Consider the following 17,703-nt stretch of genomic DNA (forward strand, 5'->3'; position numbering starts at 1 on the left):
AATAGGGGTGGCTATTCAAATCAACCGTTCGCTCCTTCCGGTCTGTTCACGCCTCTAGGTCTGAACGAGCGAACAAAACTTGCGGTCCTTTTTTTAAAAAATACGCCCCCTGGCCGCTCGCATCCTACGTCATGTCCGCTATTTATTAGATTAATCGAGCACATCGACCAGGGTATGAGCTGCTCGCTATTCTTGGGGTTGGTTTTTGCTACCACAATCTTGCGAGCAGTTCTGGCTATAAAATAACCCAGTGACGTGGTCAATGACGCTGCTGTTTTAATTATGCACACCCATAAAACGCCCGTTTTGACCTTTAAGCACGCCTGCGTTCGGATCTCCACTCCCCGTTTTCAAGCACCTTCCCCCGTTACCACCCACATACGCCTCCTCCTGTCACTCAAATTATCAGGCATTCGCTATTTTGCGAGCACATGAATTTTGACCGCACTGACTGGTTCGCGCATGCGTATAACGATCCGTACGCATGCGCAGTTGGGCAAACATCGCTCGGAGCGAACGAGCGGCCACTTACGAGCGGCTCTGAATCAGGCCCATAGTCAATTGGGTGCAAGAATAGCAAAAAAAACCCACACCTGCAAGGTTTTTCCTACAGGTGCGGGTGCAGGTTTTTTTCTTTTTTGAGTGTCGGCAGGTTTTTTTCCTCGCGGAACCAGAGCAAGTGTGATGATTTCTAAAATCGTTATTTTTAGGAAAAATCACTGGGACTTGCTCTGGGACCCTGGCAGCATCCCCCCCCCCCCCCCTCCCTGAGGACTAATTAAGCATTTGGAAGTTTCCATTTAGCTTAATTAGTCCTATATTACTTACCTTCTGCAGCGCTGTCTTCTGCATTCACCGGGGAGGCCACCAGGAGCCGAGGAGACCCCCCAAGACCCCTCAGGGCAGGTAAGTGCAGAATTTTTTTTTTTATTGTTTACGCGGCGAAGGGTTTTCAGAGCTGAAGATACTGCGGGTATCGGGAGCGCGCATACCCGCGGTAATCCAAAATTGGGTGCGAGGGGATATGCCCCAATGTGTTCTGTGGATGACAGGTGGATTGGTGGTTAAAGTGTGTAATGGAATGTGATAACATGTCAATTAGTTACAGATTCTGCAACAAAGTATTTTACAAGGGCTGTAATACAGATTAATGATCATACAGCAGTGGTTCCCAGACAGTACCCTCGAGTAACAGCATTGTTTTCACGGCACCCCTAAGTTTAAGTTTGTTATTGATTCAGAAAAAAATGTAGTGAAGTAGTAAAGTGAAGTAAATTGTGTTCACCTGTCATCCTTAGTGTCAGTTATGTGGTGGTGGACAGGTTTGCGCTTCTGTTTGTCCACATATTCACATTGCATTAAGCATAAATAATTTGATTTGGTGCTGGACCACCAACCTGAGGCACCCCTACAAGTGTCCAGAAGCACCCCAGGGTGCCACGGCATACAGTCTGAGAACCACTGTCATACAGATTAAAAGTATAATATTTATGTCTACACTATAACGACGATAGAAAGAGTTGCATTTCATGGGTAGTATAAATCAATAACAGAATATGTTTAATATTTAAATATTTAAGGAAATATATATATATAATGGTGCAATTAAAATGTAATAATATTGCTAACAATAAAATTAATCCCTGTAAAATTAGGTCTGTTATTGAAATTACAGATGGATTTTCAGATGATAAAACAGACCAATAGGTATCTCCATAGCTAGGATTATTGGTTAAATTGGTGCTTATCAGAGTTTCATTTCCTATTATATAAACAATTTAGAAGATTTTATTTCAATAAATAGGTTAATTCATGCATTAAATAAATCATGACACTGTATTTGTGGAAGTAGAGCTTGGTGGTGGATAACTGCACTTATATAACCCTATCTGGCTCTGTGAAGTATACAGTTAGGAATATATTTACTAAAGTGTTGGTTTTTAGAAGTGGTACTGTTGCCCATGGCAACCAATCAGATTGTACTTAACATTTATCTAGCACCTTCTAGAAGATCATAGCTAGAATCTGATTGGTTGCTATGAGCAACATCTCCACTTCTAAAGATCTGCACTTTAGTAAATATTTCCCCAAGAGTGGGTCTGTGTAGTAAGATTGAGAATCCACCATCTTGTGCTTGCTCATCTGTGGTCCCACTCATTAGTAAGGTCTCCAAATGTAGAATGAGAAATGCTGAAACCAATTAGGTTCAAAAGACCACTACAAGTACTGTAGCTGTAAAATGGCATATATTACATGTATCAATATGCTGTGATACTTTCCATCAGTTATGGCAGACTCCCCAGGAGAACGCATGTTGGGACATATTGCTGTATGTATATTCTTAATAGAAATGTGCACAGACCCCTGTATTTTGGTTTTAGACCTGGATTCATCTTTGTGTTTTGGTTTTGCAAAACCACCCTCAAGTGTTTTGGTTTTGGATAAAAAATTATAAAAATCGATTAAAAATTTATAAAAATCAATAAAAACAGCAAAAATGTTCGAATCCAAAACCAAGTTCAATTTTTACATTTTTAAACTGGCAACAGATCCAAACCTGGACTCGGGTTCGAACCAGATCACAAAAATGATTCCAAACCTTGACCCGGTTCTACTCGGAACACCTAAATTCAGGTGTGTTCGTATTTCAGAAATCTGGACCCGCACATCTCTTCTGCTTAATTTGTAAAAACTAAGCACACACCTATATAATATAACATAACCACCACTTCCCCTTAGATCTCCAGAACACATTATCTTAGGGGGGGTTGTTTTGTTTTATCTGCTGTTCCCATTAGTTGCATGTGATGTAATTGTGTGCCACCATATCAAAGTCCGGTCATCAGAATATTTGATTTCCACCTTTGTTTTCCCATTTGGCAGTATGCATAGGCATGCGCAGAAGCTGGCACAGGGGGTGTCTCAGCGGCAACTTCCTCTCCACCGGGTCATGGACTGCACCTCCCCTTCCGGGACATAGATTAGTCACCTGCTCACACCTATGGCAGTATACCATTACATTCTGTATTCATAAATCTGCTATATTTATAGTCTAGAAATAGAGCTAGCAAAACATGGTCAATTCTGTAGCATGGTGCCATTAGGGTAGAACTGGGAAAAAGCAAAATGTACCAAATTTAACATCCAAATCCATAATGGTCCAAATATTTGTTAAAAATTTCACTGAGGTTTAGGTCATCTCTTCCCATCTAACTGTGTAAAAAATTATACCCCCCGACCACCGAAAGCAAAGCCCAGGTCTTGACATGCAAATGTTTCGAGTTGCATGCGCTGAAGTTAGCAATTTCTGAGTAAGGTTAGAGCTTGTGCAAGTGTGCGTGAGGCTGTGATGGTACTCGATTGTACCGATGTTTTCGCAGTCCTGCTAAACATTATGGATGTGTGTAAGGTAAAGTGGGCGTCCTTATATTGTGCTGAGATTCCATTGTGATTGCAATGGATTCGCATACTTTCACAGTGAGACTGCGTTCGTAATCGCTGTTGCATTCGCCTCTGCGTTCTTTGCTGAATCAGGCCCTGTGCTGTACATTTAGGTAAAAAAAAAAATAAGATTTAAATTACATAACGACACAAAAATAAATTGTCAGCATGAGCTAACTTATCTCTAATGATGACCAGTATATAAATGTTCATGAGCTCTTACATATGTGCAACTGGTAAACAATGACTATGCACCAAATTTCCATATTATTCCCATGTGTAAGTACAATATACACTGCAGAAGTCATTGTACTAGGCTGTGGTAAACACACTAATCATCCCTTATCTGCTCTTTTTCTGTCCCTCCCACAGACATCTGACACCTGGCACCTTAACAAGGTACCTGTCACTGGTGAGAGACAGACTGTCAGGTGAACGTAGCTCTCATATGCTTAGCAATAGCTGTTAATGTGGAGCGACAGAAAGCTGGCAAAATGGTCTGATTAATAGTGAAAGGTAAGGAGCACATGATCCTCAGAGAATAGAATGTGTATTTTTGTCTGTGCATACAGTGATATGTATTTGCATATGTGGGGCGATGACTATAGATGTCTACATTTGTTAGCATATTCATTATTTAAAGAGTTAGCTCAAGTTCTAGCGCCTTGATGCAATAACTCAGGAAAAGTACAAACTCGCTGCCATTTTGATAAAGTTTTGTTGCAATAATTTGCATTAAATTGTAATTCAATCAAGTTATTAATCCAGTTCACATGTATTGGGCCTTCTCCTTAATACAGGATAAATGCATCTATATGTTGTCTCCTACAAGAAAATTTGCTGTCCGTGTGTTGTTGATATTTGTATTCCCAGCTGTTCAAGCTGTATTCAGTCGCCAGCCTTCTTTTTAAGCATAAATAAATACCATAATGACTTTTGTTTTGCAAAATACTGGAAGTATTTTCAGTTGCAGCTTTACATATATATATATATATATATATATATATATATATATATATGTAGTTGTATAAACTAGGGATGAGCGGGTTCGAATTTCTGAAATCCGAACCCCCCCCCCCTCCTCCCCCCCGATCCGAGTCGGATCCGAGTCAGGTTCCAGTTTTCCCGCCTGACTCGGATCTGAAATCGAGCCAAAACTTCATCATCCCGCTGTCGGATTCTTGCGGGTTTTAGATTCTATAAATGGTCCCCGCGTAGGCGCCATTTTTCACTCCGGCTGTGGACAGTGAAGAGGGAGGGTGGGAGTTGTGCTGCTGTTGTCGTCCATAGGGGCTGTGGGCCTGATTCAGAGCCGGACGCTCATTCCGAATCAGGGCCGTCCTAGTTAAATTTGGAGTGGCCTTTTGGACACTCGCATAGCTGTGGGTTACCACCCACAGCTTATGCGAGCGTCCATGATGATGGTCGCGATGGTCAAGACCATCGCGACCATCGGGCTTGCGACGAGACCCTGCGGTAGGGTCTCACTGCCGCAAGCCCTGGAGTCATTTTGGCTCTATCAGAGCCAAAATCACTCCCACTGACATCACTAGTGATGTCAGTGGGGCTGGACCCAGACGGTAGGCGTTCCCATGGGAACGCCTCCGTCTGGGCAGCCACGCCCTGGCACGCCCACCAAAGGGGGCGTGCTGTCACTCACCATCGACAGCACGCCCCCTATGTAGCAAAACTCCGGGTCTCGCGCATGCGCACGATGGAGCAGCCTCCGTCGTGCGCATGCGCATTTGGGGAACATCGACCCGCTTGCGAGCTTCCTGCACTCGCGAACGGGTCTGAATGAGACCCTGTGTCCACTCCAAAGTCCATAGGGGCTGGATGGGCTGTGTTGTGCAGTCTGTTGTCCATAGGGGCTGTGTCCACTCCAAAGTTCATAGGGGCTGGCTGGGCTGTGTTGTGCAATCTGTTGTCCATAGGGGCTGTGCCCACTCCAAAGTCCATAGGGGCTGGCTGGGCTGTGTTATGCAGTGTCCCATAAAGGCTGCAGTCCTAAAGGGGGTGCTGTAGTGTTGTCCAGGGGGTGCTCTGTCCATCAGGGTGCTCCCCCCAAGTGCAAAGAAAAAAAAAATTCTGTTTGTGTGCGCTGTAGCCGCACATGCATCAACAAAGTAGCGCCAAGCGTGCGCCAGTGTCATAAGTAAAGGGCCGGCTGGCTCATCTGTTGAAGGGTAGTGTAACCCTCAAAGTGCGCTCCAAAAAATATATATATCTTTTTCTGTGTTTATGACTTTTGTGCGCTGTAGCAGCATGTGCATCAACAAAGTTGCGCCAAGTGTGCGCCTGTGTCATAAGTAAAGGGCCAGCTGGCTCGTCTGTTGAAGGGTGGTGTAACCCACAAAGTGTTCCAAAAAATAAAAAATATATATTTTCCTGTGTTTGTGTGCGCCTTAGCCGCACGTATATAAATATCACATATATGGAGGACAAAAATTTGGCCGATAAAAATAAAATAGGGAAAGAACAAGAACCACTTCCTCCTAGTGCTGAAGCTGCTGCCACTAGTCATGACATAGACGATGAAATGGCATCAACGTCATCTGCCAAGGCTGATGCCCAATGTCATAGCAGAGGGCATATAAACTCCCAAATTACAAAGTTCAGGAAAATGACCTTAAAAAATAGAAATAAATCGTCTGAGGAGAAACGTAAACTTGCCAATATGCCATTTACGACACGGAGTGGCAAGGAACGGCTAAGATCCTTCCCTATGTTCATGACCAGTGGTTCAGCTTTACATGACAATGGAAGCCCTCCTCCCGCTAGAAAAATGAAATGAGTAAATCTGGCAAAAGCACGGCAAAGAACTGTGCGTTCTAATTCTAAGAAGATATCACAAAACCCCATGGACAGTCCAAGTGTGGTGACGGTTGCGATGCCTGACCTTCCCAACACTGGACGGGAAGAGGTGGCTCCTTTCACCATTTGCACGCCCTCTGCAAGTGCTGGAAGTAGCACCCACAGTCCACTTGCTGATATTCACTGTTGAAGATGTCACTGTTGAAGTACAACAGGATGAGGATATTGGTGTAACTGGCACTGAGGAGGAAGTTGATGAGGAGGATTCTGATGGTGAGGTGGTTTGTTTAAATCAGGCTCCGGGGGAGACAGTTGTTGTCCGTGGGATGAAAAATCCCATCACGATCATGCCTGGGCAGAAGACCAAACATTTCACCTCTTTGGTCTGGAAATATTTCTATCCAAATCCGGACAACAACTGTCTTGCCATATGTACCATATGTAAAGGTGAAATAAGTAGGGGTAGGGACGTCAATCACCTAGGATCATCCTCCCTTATACGTCACCTGCAGCACATTCATAAAAAGTTACTGTCAAGTTCAGAAACTGTGGCTAAGACCGTAAGCAGTCCAGGGACACCTAAATTCATTTGTCCTGTTGTATCCAAGCACCTGCAAACCACACCATCAACTCCCTCCTCGTCAATTTCCTCCTCAGTCAGGATCGGAAGTAGTCCTGCGGGTCATGTCACTGGCATGACTGACTCTCCTATCTGGGATTCCTCGGGAGGATCCTGCATTGCTACGCCTACTGCTGCCGCTGCTGCTGGGAGTCATTCATCATCTGGAAGTAGGAACACCACTACTTATTTTACTAAGCAATTGACCCTCCAACAGTCCTTAGCGAGGAGGATGAAGTACGACAGCAGTCATCCTGAAGCTAAGCGGATAACTGAGGCCTTGACTGCTATGTTGGTGTTAGACATGCATCCGGTATCCGCCATCAGTGCAGTGGGATTTAGACAATTGACGGAGGTAGTGTGTCCCCGGTCACAAATCCCATCTAGATTCCACTTCACTAGTCAGGCGATACCAAGAATGTACAGAGACATCAGAAAAAGAGTCCTCAGTGTCCTAAAAAATGTGGTTGTTCCCAGTGTCCACTTAACCACGGACGTGGAACAGGGCAGACTAAGGACTATATGACTGTGACAGCCCACTGGTTAGATGTATCACCTTATGCAGCAACAACAGCAGCGTCACCAGTAGCAACATCTCAGAAATGACAGCTCGTTCCAAGAAAGGGTACGGCTGTGTATCACCGGTTTCAGTAAGAGGCACACTGCCGATAACCTCTTAGAGAAACTAAGGGAAATCATCGCCCAATGGCTTACCCCATTTAGACTCCTGGGGATTTGTGATATCTGACAATGCCACCAATATTGTGCGGGCATTACATCTGGGCAAATTCCAGCACGACCCATGTTTTGCTCACACAATAAATTTGGTGGTGTAGAATTTTCTGAAAAATGACAGGGGCATGCAGGAGACGCTTTGGGTGACCCGAAAAATTTCGGGTCACTTTCGCCATTCAGCGACTGCGTGCCGAAGACTGGAGCGCCAGCTAACACTCTTGAACCTGCCCTGCCATCACCTGAAGCAACAGGTTGTGACGCGGTGGAACTCAACCCTCTATATGCTTCAGAGGATAGAGGAGAAGCAAAAGGCCATTCAAGCCTATACATCCACCTATGACATAGGCAAAGGAGGGGGTATGCACCTGACTCAAGCGCAGTGGAGAATGATTTCCGTGTTGTGCAAGGTTCTACAGCCCTTCGAACTTGCCACACGTGAAGTCAGTTCAAACACTGCCAGCTTGAGTCAGGTCATTCCTCATCAGGCTTTTGCAGAAGCAGCTGGAGAAAGTGAAGGAGGAGCTAAGACGGAGCGATTCCGCTTGGCATGTGGGACTTGTGGATGAAGCCCTTCATTCGCTTTGCCAAGCTTCCAGGCTGGTCAATCTGTTGAAATCAGACCACTACATTTTGGCCACCGTGCTCGATCCTAGGTTTAAAGCCTATGTGGTGTCTCTCTTTCCAGTTGACACAAGCCGGCAGAGGTGCAAAGACCTGCTGGTGAAAACACTGTCAGCTGAAGCGGAAAGTGACACGTTAACAGCTCTTTCTTATTTATTACCAGTTATTTATTTATTACCAGTTATTTATATAGCGCACACATTTTCCGCAGCGCTTTACAGAGAATATTTGGCCATTCACAACCGTCCCTGCCCCAGTAAATATCAGTGACGTGCGGTGAGGTAAATGGCTGGGGAGGCACTGGCTAGTATCAGAGCCTGATTTACACATATATTTATGAATCTGAGGGTTCATGTGGGCATTATACAAAGGTGCAGCAGTATATAGTGCTGGAAACTTGGTGTTTTTTGATCAGGGATGTGCGGAAAAGGTAGAGAGGGGAGGCAGTGCCTCACCTGCCATACACTTTTTACTCCAGAGTTATGTCTATAAAAATGATTAGAATAATACAAAGAAGATATTTATAATAATTTTTCTATTTTGCTCTTATAATTTTTGTACTGGAAACTCTGGAGTATACTTAAGTATGACAGGAAAGGCTCTGCCTCACGCACATCACACACATATATATATATATATATATATATATATATATAGTAGATTTTTTGAGTGCCAGTAGGTGCAGTTCACCATAAAAGTAAGGGTATGTGAGTAAAATTAAAAGTGACTAGTGTTAAGTCCTAGTCAGTGCTCAAAGAGCTAGAAAAATATAGTTATTTCATGAAAAAAGATGAAACATAGCAAAACAAAATAGAGGCACCCCCCAACATAACGGGGTGTCAGCTCAAACCAATACATTTTAAGGGATGGTAAATCCCTTTAAAGAAAACAATATGTGTACAGTGGAATTGGTTCAGAGCGCCTAAAGTGCCATATAGAGGAAAAATTGTATATCAATACAAAGTCCAAGTCCTATTGTGCAATTGAAAAAGATGATCAACTGTAAAAGGAAAAACTGTACATGCAGAATAATATAAGAATAAAAAGTTCAATTTATTTATAATACAATAAAATAGAGACCCTACTGCCAGCGAGACAATAATAAAACATACAAAAAAATCAGACAAGAAGATAAAGTAAAAACATGGATAAGAACATGAAAGCAATATTGATATAAAATATGCAAAAAAACGATATATCTTATCTTGTTTTTAGTTGAAGGAGTATGTCAGTGAGGTACAGACACTCAACGCGTTTCGTCTCAGTGGACTTCAAGGGGAAGAAGTCCACTAGGAGATTAAACGCGTTGGTAGCCTGTACCTTCTTGTCTGATTTTGTTGTATGTTTTATTATTGTCTCGCTGACAGTAGGGTCTCTATTTTATTGTATTTTAAATAAATTGTACTTTTTATTCTTAAATTATTCTGCACGTACAGTCCTTCCTTTTACAGTTGGTCATCTTTTTCATTGCACAATAGCACTTGCACTTTGTATTGACATACAATTTTTCCTCTATATGGCACTTTAGGCGCTCTGAACCAATTCCACTGTACATATATATATATATATATATAGAGAGAGAGAGAGAGCAATGCAAAAGTGATCCGGCACTCACTGTATGATAGTAAACAAATCCTTGCTCTTGTGCCCCTCCTTTCAGGGAACGGCGTCCCCACCATATACTGCTCAAAGAGGCGGCACTTAGAGATTTTCCAATGAGGTAAAAATAATAGCAATAATTTAATGCACGTACATCACACGCCCCTTCCTCAGGATACAAAGTACAGTTAAAAAAAACTGTACTTTGAACTTTGCATCCTGAGGAAGGGGCGTGTAGCCTCGAAACATTGATGTATTTGCATTAAATTATTGCTATTCTTACCTCATTGGAAGTTCTCTGAGTGCCGCCTCTGTGAGCAGTATATATATATATATATATATAAAATCAGAGCTGTAACAAGGGCTCTGAGCACCCTGTCATAACCTCACGCATAGGGAGCGGGACCGCCAGCACCCGGAATTGCAACATTGCCCGGAGAGGCTTGAAGGCGCTCTGGACAGCTGTAATTGTGGCACTGCTGCAGCGATCCCAACTGCAGGATGCCACCCGGCTGGCCACAAGCAAGTTGAGCGGGGTGAACGATGGTGCTGGCCTCAGGGCCCTGTGCTCTGTGTGGCCACACCGGTTGCACACCCGTCGTTACAGCCCTGATATCTTATATATATCATTTTCTTAGTCCCTTTGTCCAGAACGCTTGAATTTGAATATCTCAAAGACTAATTAAGATATTCATGTGATTCTTTTCCGACAGATTCCAATCAGCATTAAATTACAGAATTTGTAATAAAACTGTATAAAATTTGGTGAAAAAACCATAATAAATTCTTTGCTAACCTTATAGATTATAGCGCTTGTTTATAGATGGTATGGTGTTAAAATAAGGTAAGTGATAGGCTTGCAATAGTATGCACTGAAAAGTGGTGTAAGGTGGCCGCAATTGAGTCTGTCTGTTAGTCTTTCATCATTGCAGCCACCTTACACCACTTTTCAGTGCATACTATTTCAAGCCTATCACTTACCTTATTTTAACACCATACCATCTATAAACAAGCGCTTCTTTAATATATACAGAAATGTTACAATAAAAACATCCCAAAAAACCATAAAAGGGCGTGGTTTAGCTGTTTATGTTTTACACACAGCTTTTATTACCCAATTCCGTTGTATAAACATGATCTAGCCATTATCCAGTGAAGCATATTTCTTATGTACTGTATGTTCTGGATACAAATTGCAAAATGTTCGCCACAGGCATACTAGTATACATTTATTATAATATCTATTGGTATAAGGGATCTATTGCCCAGACTGTGGGGCCTATTCATTAAACATTAAAATTCTCTGGAGATAATTAGCTTTAGAACTCTCATGGAGTTCTAGCTAATTATAGGTGGAATTCATCATTCCACCTCTCCATAAGTATCTAATCCAAAAAGCTGTCATTTTTGCGATGACAGCTTTTCGGGAAATAGATACTTTTCCCTGCCTACACTACCTTATTGCATCTGGAAACAGTGCTGCGCATGCGCTGTTACATCTGTAAAACCAGCGCATGCGCAGCACTGCCTACAGATGCGTTAAGTTTGTGTACCCCCCCCCCGACCCCCCTCCGCTCACCTACCCCCCCCCCCCCCCCAACTTACCTGTCCACGCAGCAGCCTCCGGCTCCGTCCTGCTGGTCTGTCATGTGGTTTCCCAGCAGACCACATGACAGATTAGAAAAAAATAAAAACTTTTTTTTTTTTTTCAAAACTTTCTTGTGCTCTGCTGGGGAGCACACATGTCCGACCAGCCTCCGGGGCCTGAGGACGGAGCAGAACGCCGGAGGGACTCGTCGGGGGACCTGCACACGCGGATACAGGTAAGTCGATTCTGTTATTCGCCACCTCACAGTGGCGAATAGTAACTGCATCAAATTCCGAAAATTGATAATTTTCGGAATTTGATGAATACCACAATTTCCACATCCCCATACTAATGTATGGGGAGTGTGGAAATTAACGCAGGGGAACTGTGTTAAGTCTGTTCATGAATACCAAAATAACGTTATTTAAGGAAAATGTCCTTAAAAACTTTATTTTAGTGTTGATGAATAGGCCCCTGTATGGGAAATAGGACCTTCTAGATACAGGGTGATTCTGTATTTTGCAGCACCATACCTAAATATAGTAAATTACATATAAAAATAATCATATAAATGCCCTCATGTGAAGTGCACTATGACTTCAGAATAATAGCAACTTCTGGGTGTCTATTATAGGTCCATTAAGGTCAATTTTGCATTAGAATTTAGAGGCAATACAAAACCCTGAGTTGATAATGTATAGTGTTTATAGATACATGGAAGATATGTTTAAACATAAGTATGTCTTTCTCCAGCCTGCAGCTATGTTGCAGAGAAAATCGGAAGCCTGTGTCGAAAGAAGGAAGAGGATGAACCTCCAACCCCATTCTCATGCCCCATGTCTGTAAACCAGAAACCCAGTAAGTATTTTAGCTGCAGTGAGCAGGCATTTAGGTGACGAAAGTTACCTAGAAAAAAACAGAAATACAGAAAAACAAAGTAATAGTGTGAAGAGGTAATATCAGTTGCATTGAAAGCATGCTACAGGAATATTTCTGCTCATTGAATGTAGTTTAAAGGGGCAAAGAGGCTAAAGCAGACATAGCCACTTGCAGATAGTGGAACGACAGTACGATTACAACATTGTCGTTCCTCATCCCCTGTAGTCACTACAGTGAATGATAAGTCGTTCAGTGCAGGGACCCTCCCTCATCCCCATACATGCACAATATGTCATTATCGGCAGATTGACCGTCATGTTCAGACGATGACTGATGTCGGAAACAACCAGCAGGAGAGCGCATCGCTGGTCGTTTCCGACATTAAACTGCACAATTTATGCACAATTAATGAGCGATTGAATGATTACGATGTCGTAATCGTTCAATCGCTCATTTATATCTGCAAGTGGATATGCGGCTTAGCTGTATGACCCTCACTGTTACCAAAGCCAAGAATTTTCTTTTGATGACCTTTTCTTTACCTTGGACCATCTGGCTTTTCTATGTGCTTTTCTATGTGCTTTTCTATGTGCTTTCCTCTAACAGAAGCTATGTGGAGTGTTATTAAGAACTATAGTAGATGAAAGCACCTGCACTCCCATTAGCTAATAACACCGAGCTACCTTTAAAAGCAGCTGTCTGATGCCAATAGCCTGATATAGGACCTGATGACAAATATGCAGGTGGTAAAACCAGAATAGATTGAACTTCATCAGTACTGGATCTGTTGGGATTACTAGCCACCAAAACGGTGCTTTGTATACTAGGTACCAGAATGAGGGTCTTGTTTATCAACGAGTTTTATCATTCACAACGAGTGATAAAACTCGCTGTGTATGATAAATAGTGCCCCAGCCAATCAGCTCCCAACTGTCATCTGTTTTAAAATTATAGTTGGCAGCTGACTGGCTGGAGCACCAATATTAAACTCAGCAAGTTGTATCACTCGTTGTGAATGATAAAACTCGTCGATAAATGAGGCACTTAGTTCTATATGGAAAACAGAGGACTGGAAGGGGTTCAGTTTTGTAAAATAGTCACGAGAACAGGGTTTGTTTTGTGGGGATATAGTCGGCATTCGATGGTCAGCATGCCGGCAGTCAGAATCCCAGCGCCGGAATCCTGACAGCAGTCAGAATCCCAGCTCCAGAAACCCAACCGCTGACATCCTGATGGTGAGTATTAGGTTAGGTTTAGGAGTTAGAGTTAGGCACTAGGAGAATGGTTAGGGTTAGGCTGTGGGAAGGGAGTGTTAGGGTTAGGCTGCTGGAGGGGAGGGTTAGTAATGGGGGGGTTAGGGTTACTTACCAATATCTGTCAGGATTCTGACTCTCTGTATTCTGACCGTCGGGAAACCCATACCCAACTTAAAACAGAATGGGGTCAGTACTGCATATTTGATCATTGAATATGTTCTGTATTATATGTTCTGTATTATATGCTATAACTGCAATGGGCTGTGGTTCATTAACTAGTCACCATAGTGGGCTATGGGGCTGATTCAGACCCAGACGCTAAGCCGCGAATGCACGCTATGGGCGATTGCCGCCCATCTGCGCATACGTATGTGTCAAAATATGCATGCGCGAACCAGTCATTGCATCTGGGAATCGTGCACTCGTAGTACACAGACTGGATGCTATTTTGAGTGACAGTACCGTTTGTGGGTGGTAACAGGGGAAAGTGCTTGTGAACGGGGGAGTGGTGGTGCGAATGCAGGCGTGTCCGGGAGTCATAAGGGCGTCTTATGGGTGTGCATAATTAGCAAAGAAGCGTCATTGTACATGTCACTTGCTTGTATTTCAGCCTGCAGTGATCGCAGTGCTTGCGGGGGGTAGGGTCGTCCTCAAGGGCTGCGATGGTTCTGATTAATCATACACTTCATGGAGATGACGTGTGTTAAGAAAGAAAAGTGGGCGTCTTTAGACTGGCGTGCGTGCACTCTGCCATCGCTCTCTAAGGCACAGAGGCCGTCCTTACACAAGACAGTGCGATCGCGGAATTTGCATACCCTTTTCGCTGCGAGAGAGCGCAGCTTAGCGTCCGGGTCTAAATCAGCTCCTATGTTCTATATAGCACCAAAGTTGACTCACCTTTGTACTTTGGGCCTGATTCAGCAACCGGGTCGATGGTGGCCCAGAGCGCATGTGCACGACGGAGCCGGCTCCGTCGTGTGCATGCACGAGACCCGGATAGCGACGGGCAATCCGTCGCTCCGGGTGTCGCACCAAAGGGGGCGTGCTGTCGATGTTGGGTGACAGCACGCCACCTTTGGTGGGCGGGTCGGAGGGGTGGCTGCCCAGACAGAGGCGTTCCCATGGGAACGCCTACCGTTTGGGGGCGGCCCCACTGACATCACAAGTGATGTCAGTGGGAGAGCTTTCAGCTCTGTTTGAGCCGAAAGCTCTCTGGGGCTTGCGACCATCGCGACCATCATCCTGGCCACTCGCATTAGCTGTGGGTGGTAACCCACAGCAATGCGAGCGGCCAGGAGGCCGCTCCGTAAAAAAAAAAAAAAGACGCCCTGATTCAGAGCGAGCACTCTGTCAGAGCGTCCGGCTCTGAATCAGGGCCTTTGTCCACCACACCAGAGTGGATTCTGCTAAACAAAGTACCATATTTTATATAGTTATTCTCATCATATAGAGACCTAGGGGCCTATTCATCAGAACTAAAAAAATTGATGAAGGTAATTAGGTCTAGAACTCGCATGGAGTTCTACCTAATTACCAGAGGAATTCATCATTCCTCCTCTCCATAAGTTTCTATTCCGAAAAGCTGTCATTTTTGCGATGACAACTTTTCAGAATATAGATACTTTTCCCTGCCTGCTCTAACTTACCGCAGCTGTAATCAGTGCTGCACATGCACCGTTACGTTCACAAAAGCGGCGCATGTACAGCACTGATTACACCTGCTCCACTCCCCCACTTACCTGGCCGCCTGTCACAGGCTGCAGCCGCGGATCCCGACCTCCTGCTGAAGAGGAGAATTTATTTATTTATTTTAAGCTTTATTGTTTTTTGTTTTTTTAATTGTTTTATTTTTAAACTTTACTGTGTTCTGCCGGGAGAACACAGAACAGCAGTTTTAGCCGGAGGAGTGACCAGGAAGCGACGGAGGGAGCCGAGGAGGACCTGCTCACGTTGAAAGTAGGTACAGTAAGTATAACCCGCTACACGCCAGAGAATGGCATATAGTAGTAACACCATCAAATTCCGAAAATACATAATTTTTGGAATTTGATGAATAGCCTAATTTCTACATCCCATTTGTGGAATTTAACGCAGACAGACTTAACCTGGAGATATCCGTGATATCTCCTGTATTAAATGTGTTAATGAATACTAAAAAAACGGTAATTAAGGAAAATGTCCTTAAAACCGTTATTTTAGTGTTTATGAATAGACCCCCTAATAACTTAAAGTAAATGGTCATTAGATCAGTGTGTAACATTGGGCATACTCGGAAGCAATCTTCCCAGGGAGAATTCAGTTGCCACCATTATGCTCTCTTTTAAGATAGCAGACTTTTGTTTAACTCTTTTATGCTTTGGGCACCGTGGCTACCTCCCACAGTACAAGGATATTCTGGAAGGTTAGCTGGCTTCTGACAAAAATGAACCCTAATGTGTGTGTGTGCGGTTCTAGAGGCAGGCAAACAGGGCTATCATCCGAGGCACTGAGGCCTGAGGGCGCGACAGCAGTTCCCCCACCGGTGCCCCTAGAACCGCCACTGTAAGTATTAGGAATTCTAAAAAAAATATTGAGGAAAAAAAAGCTGAATCATCCCTCAAGCAAAACAAAATAAAGAATAACAAAAACATAAAGAAATACCATATAAGCATCATCAAATGTTTTTGTTGGGAGGTATGGTCCGGCTCATGCTGTAAAATTATAATTACTTACAATTGTAACAACTATCGGTAGGATTGTTAGGTGTCTACACCAGAGAATATGTCTAAATAGGAAAATACAGAGGTTTTCAACAAAACAGTTATATTACTGATGTGTCCTCATACCTTTAGCATCTATACGCCATATAGTGTGGCAGGCTTGCCACGTCTTATACGCCTGCACTTGAACGCAGCATGGTGTATTCAGTCACAGCATAATAATAGAAAATAGGGAGAACTCCACACCAGTTTTTCTCCAGATTTTCCATGACCAGACTGGGCTGAGAGGTAACATTTTACTGTATAGACCTACAGTACAGTAGGCACATTAGAAATTTTGTTTACTGCATGTTCATATGTGTGACTGCTTACACTGACCGTATGTGATTGGCCGTCTGTCTTGGCTTGCTATAGTGTAGTGCTGTCTTTATCAGCTGCTATTGTATACAGTTACTGTAGTCTTCAACAGTGGAACCACCCAAGCGGTTAAGCTGCGTATTGCACGGGGTGAACCCTCTTGTGTCTGAGTAAACACTTGTTTGCCACGACTTGACCAACAACAAGATACATCTGCAGATTAAATTTCCATTCTACAACCCTCCATTACCCAGACAGTTCCATTATTCTAGTCCCCCACACACCCCACATGCTGGTCACCTGGACTGAAGAATATGAATTATTAGTTTTGTTTTCTTCCATCTGCAGACCTGTAACTTGATCAGGGCCGGCACTACCATTAGGCAGCTTTGGGCAGCTGCCTTAGAGCACCAACACCTGAGGGAGCGGTACTGAGGCTTCCAACACAGTAATAAGAATGTCTCTGGAAGAAGCATCCTTATTATACTCAGTACTGGTGCTGGCCACGGTTTGCATAAGTCCTGGCTGCCGCCCTCACACTTACCAGCTGTTGTCTGCGTGAGACAGCACTGCAGACATGTCACAGCCAGCAGCAGCAGTGCCCGGCACCGCCCTCTTCCCTATCTGCATGATGACTGCTCCCTCCCCCGGGACCAGCCACCAATGTGCTGATGTCAATAAGTCCCTTTTCCCAAGAGTCCAACCCCTCCTCACCGAGACCTCGCCCCTTCCTACTCCTCTGGTTATAACTGTCTGTGTGTGACTATCCTCCCCTGGAGCTCTGTGGACCATGACTGTGGGAGACTACAGAGATAAGTATCTGTGGGAGTTTTACAGTTTTATCTGGGGGTTGGGTGCATATTAATATTATCTGGGTGTGTATTAAAATAATTTGGGAGGTGTCTATTGTAGTAATATTATGTGGGGTCGGGGTGTAGTACCATTATGGGGTTGTGTACTAAAGTTGTAATTTGATATATTGAAGTTATTTGCGGGTGGTATAAACTTTGGTGTGTGAGGGGAAGGGGGCTGTAGTAATGTTTTGTGGGAGCTCATTAAGGGAATGTATTGATGTTTAACATGTAGACACAGAGC

The 17,703-nt window shown here is 43.7% G+C and overlaps 1 long non-coding RNA gene across 3 annotated transcripts in view; it reads left to right on the top strand.

Annotated features, from left to right (window-relative positions):
- LOC148542749 (uncharacterized) overlaps nucleotides 1–17,703 on the top strand; it is a 76,105-nt gene that overhangs the window by 51,831 nt on the left and 6,571 nt on the right. For 2 of the 3 annotated variants that reach the window (XR_015877454.1, XR_015877425.1), the window contains exons 2-3: nucleotides 3,814–3,957; nucleotides 12,171–12,275. This is a non-coding gene — a long non-coding RNA (uncharacterized LOC148542749). Of the gene's footprint in view, nucleotides 1–863; nucleotides 907–3,813; nucleotides 3,958–12,170; nucleotides 12,276–17,703 lie in introns of those variants that run through there. The other variant, XR_015877493.1, reaches the window with a different exon arrangement.

This window comes from Taudactylus pleione, unplaced genomic scaffold (genome assembly GCF_031769625.1).
Source record: "Taudactylus pleione unplaced genomic scaffold, aTauple2 ptg000009l, whole genome shotgun sequence".
Lineage (NCBI taxonomy): Eukaryota > Metazoa > Chordata > Amphibia > Anura > Myobatrachidae > Taudactylus > Taudactylus pleione.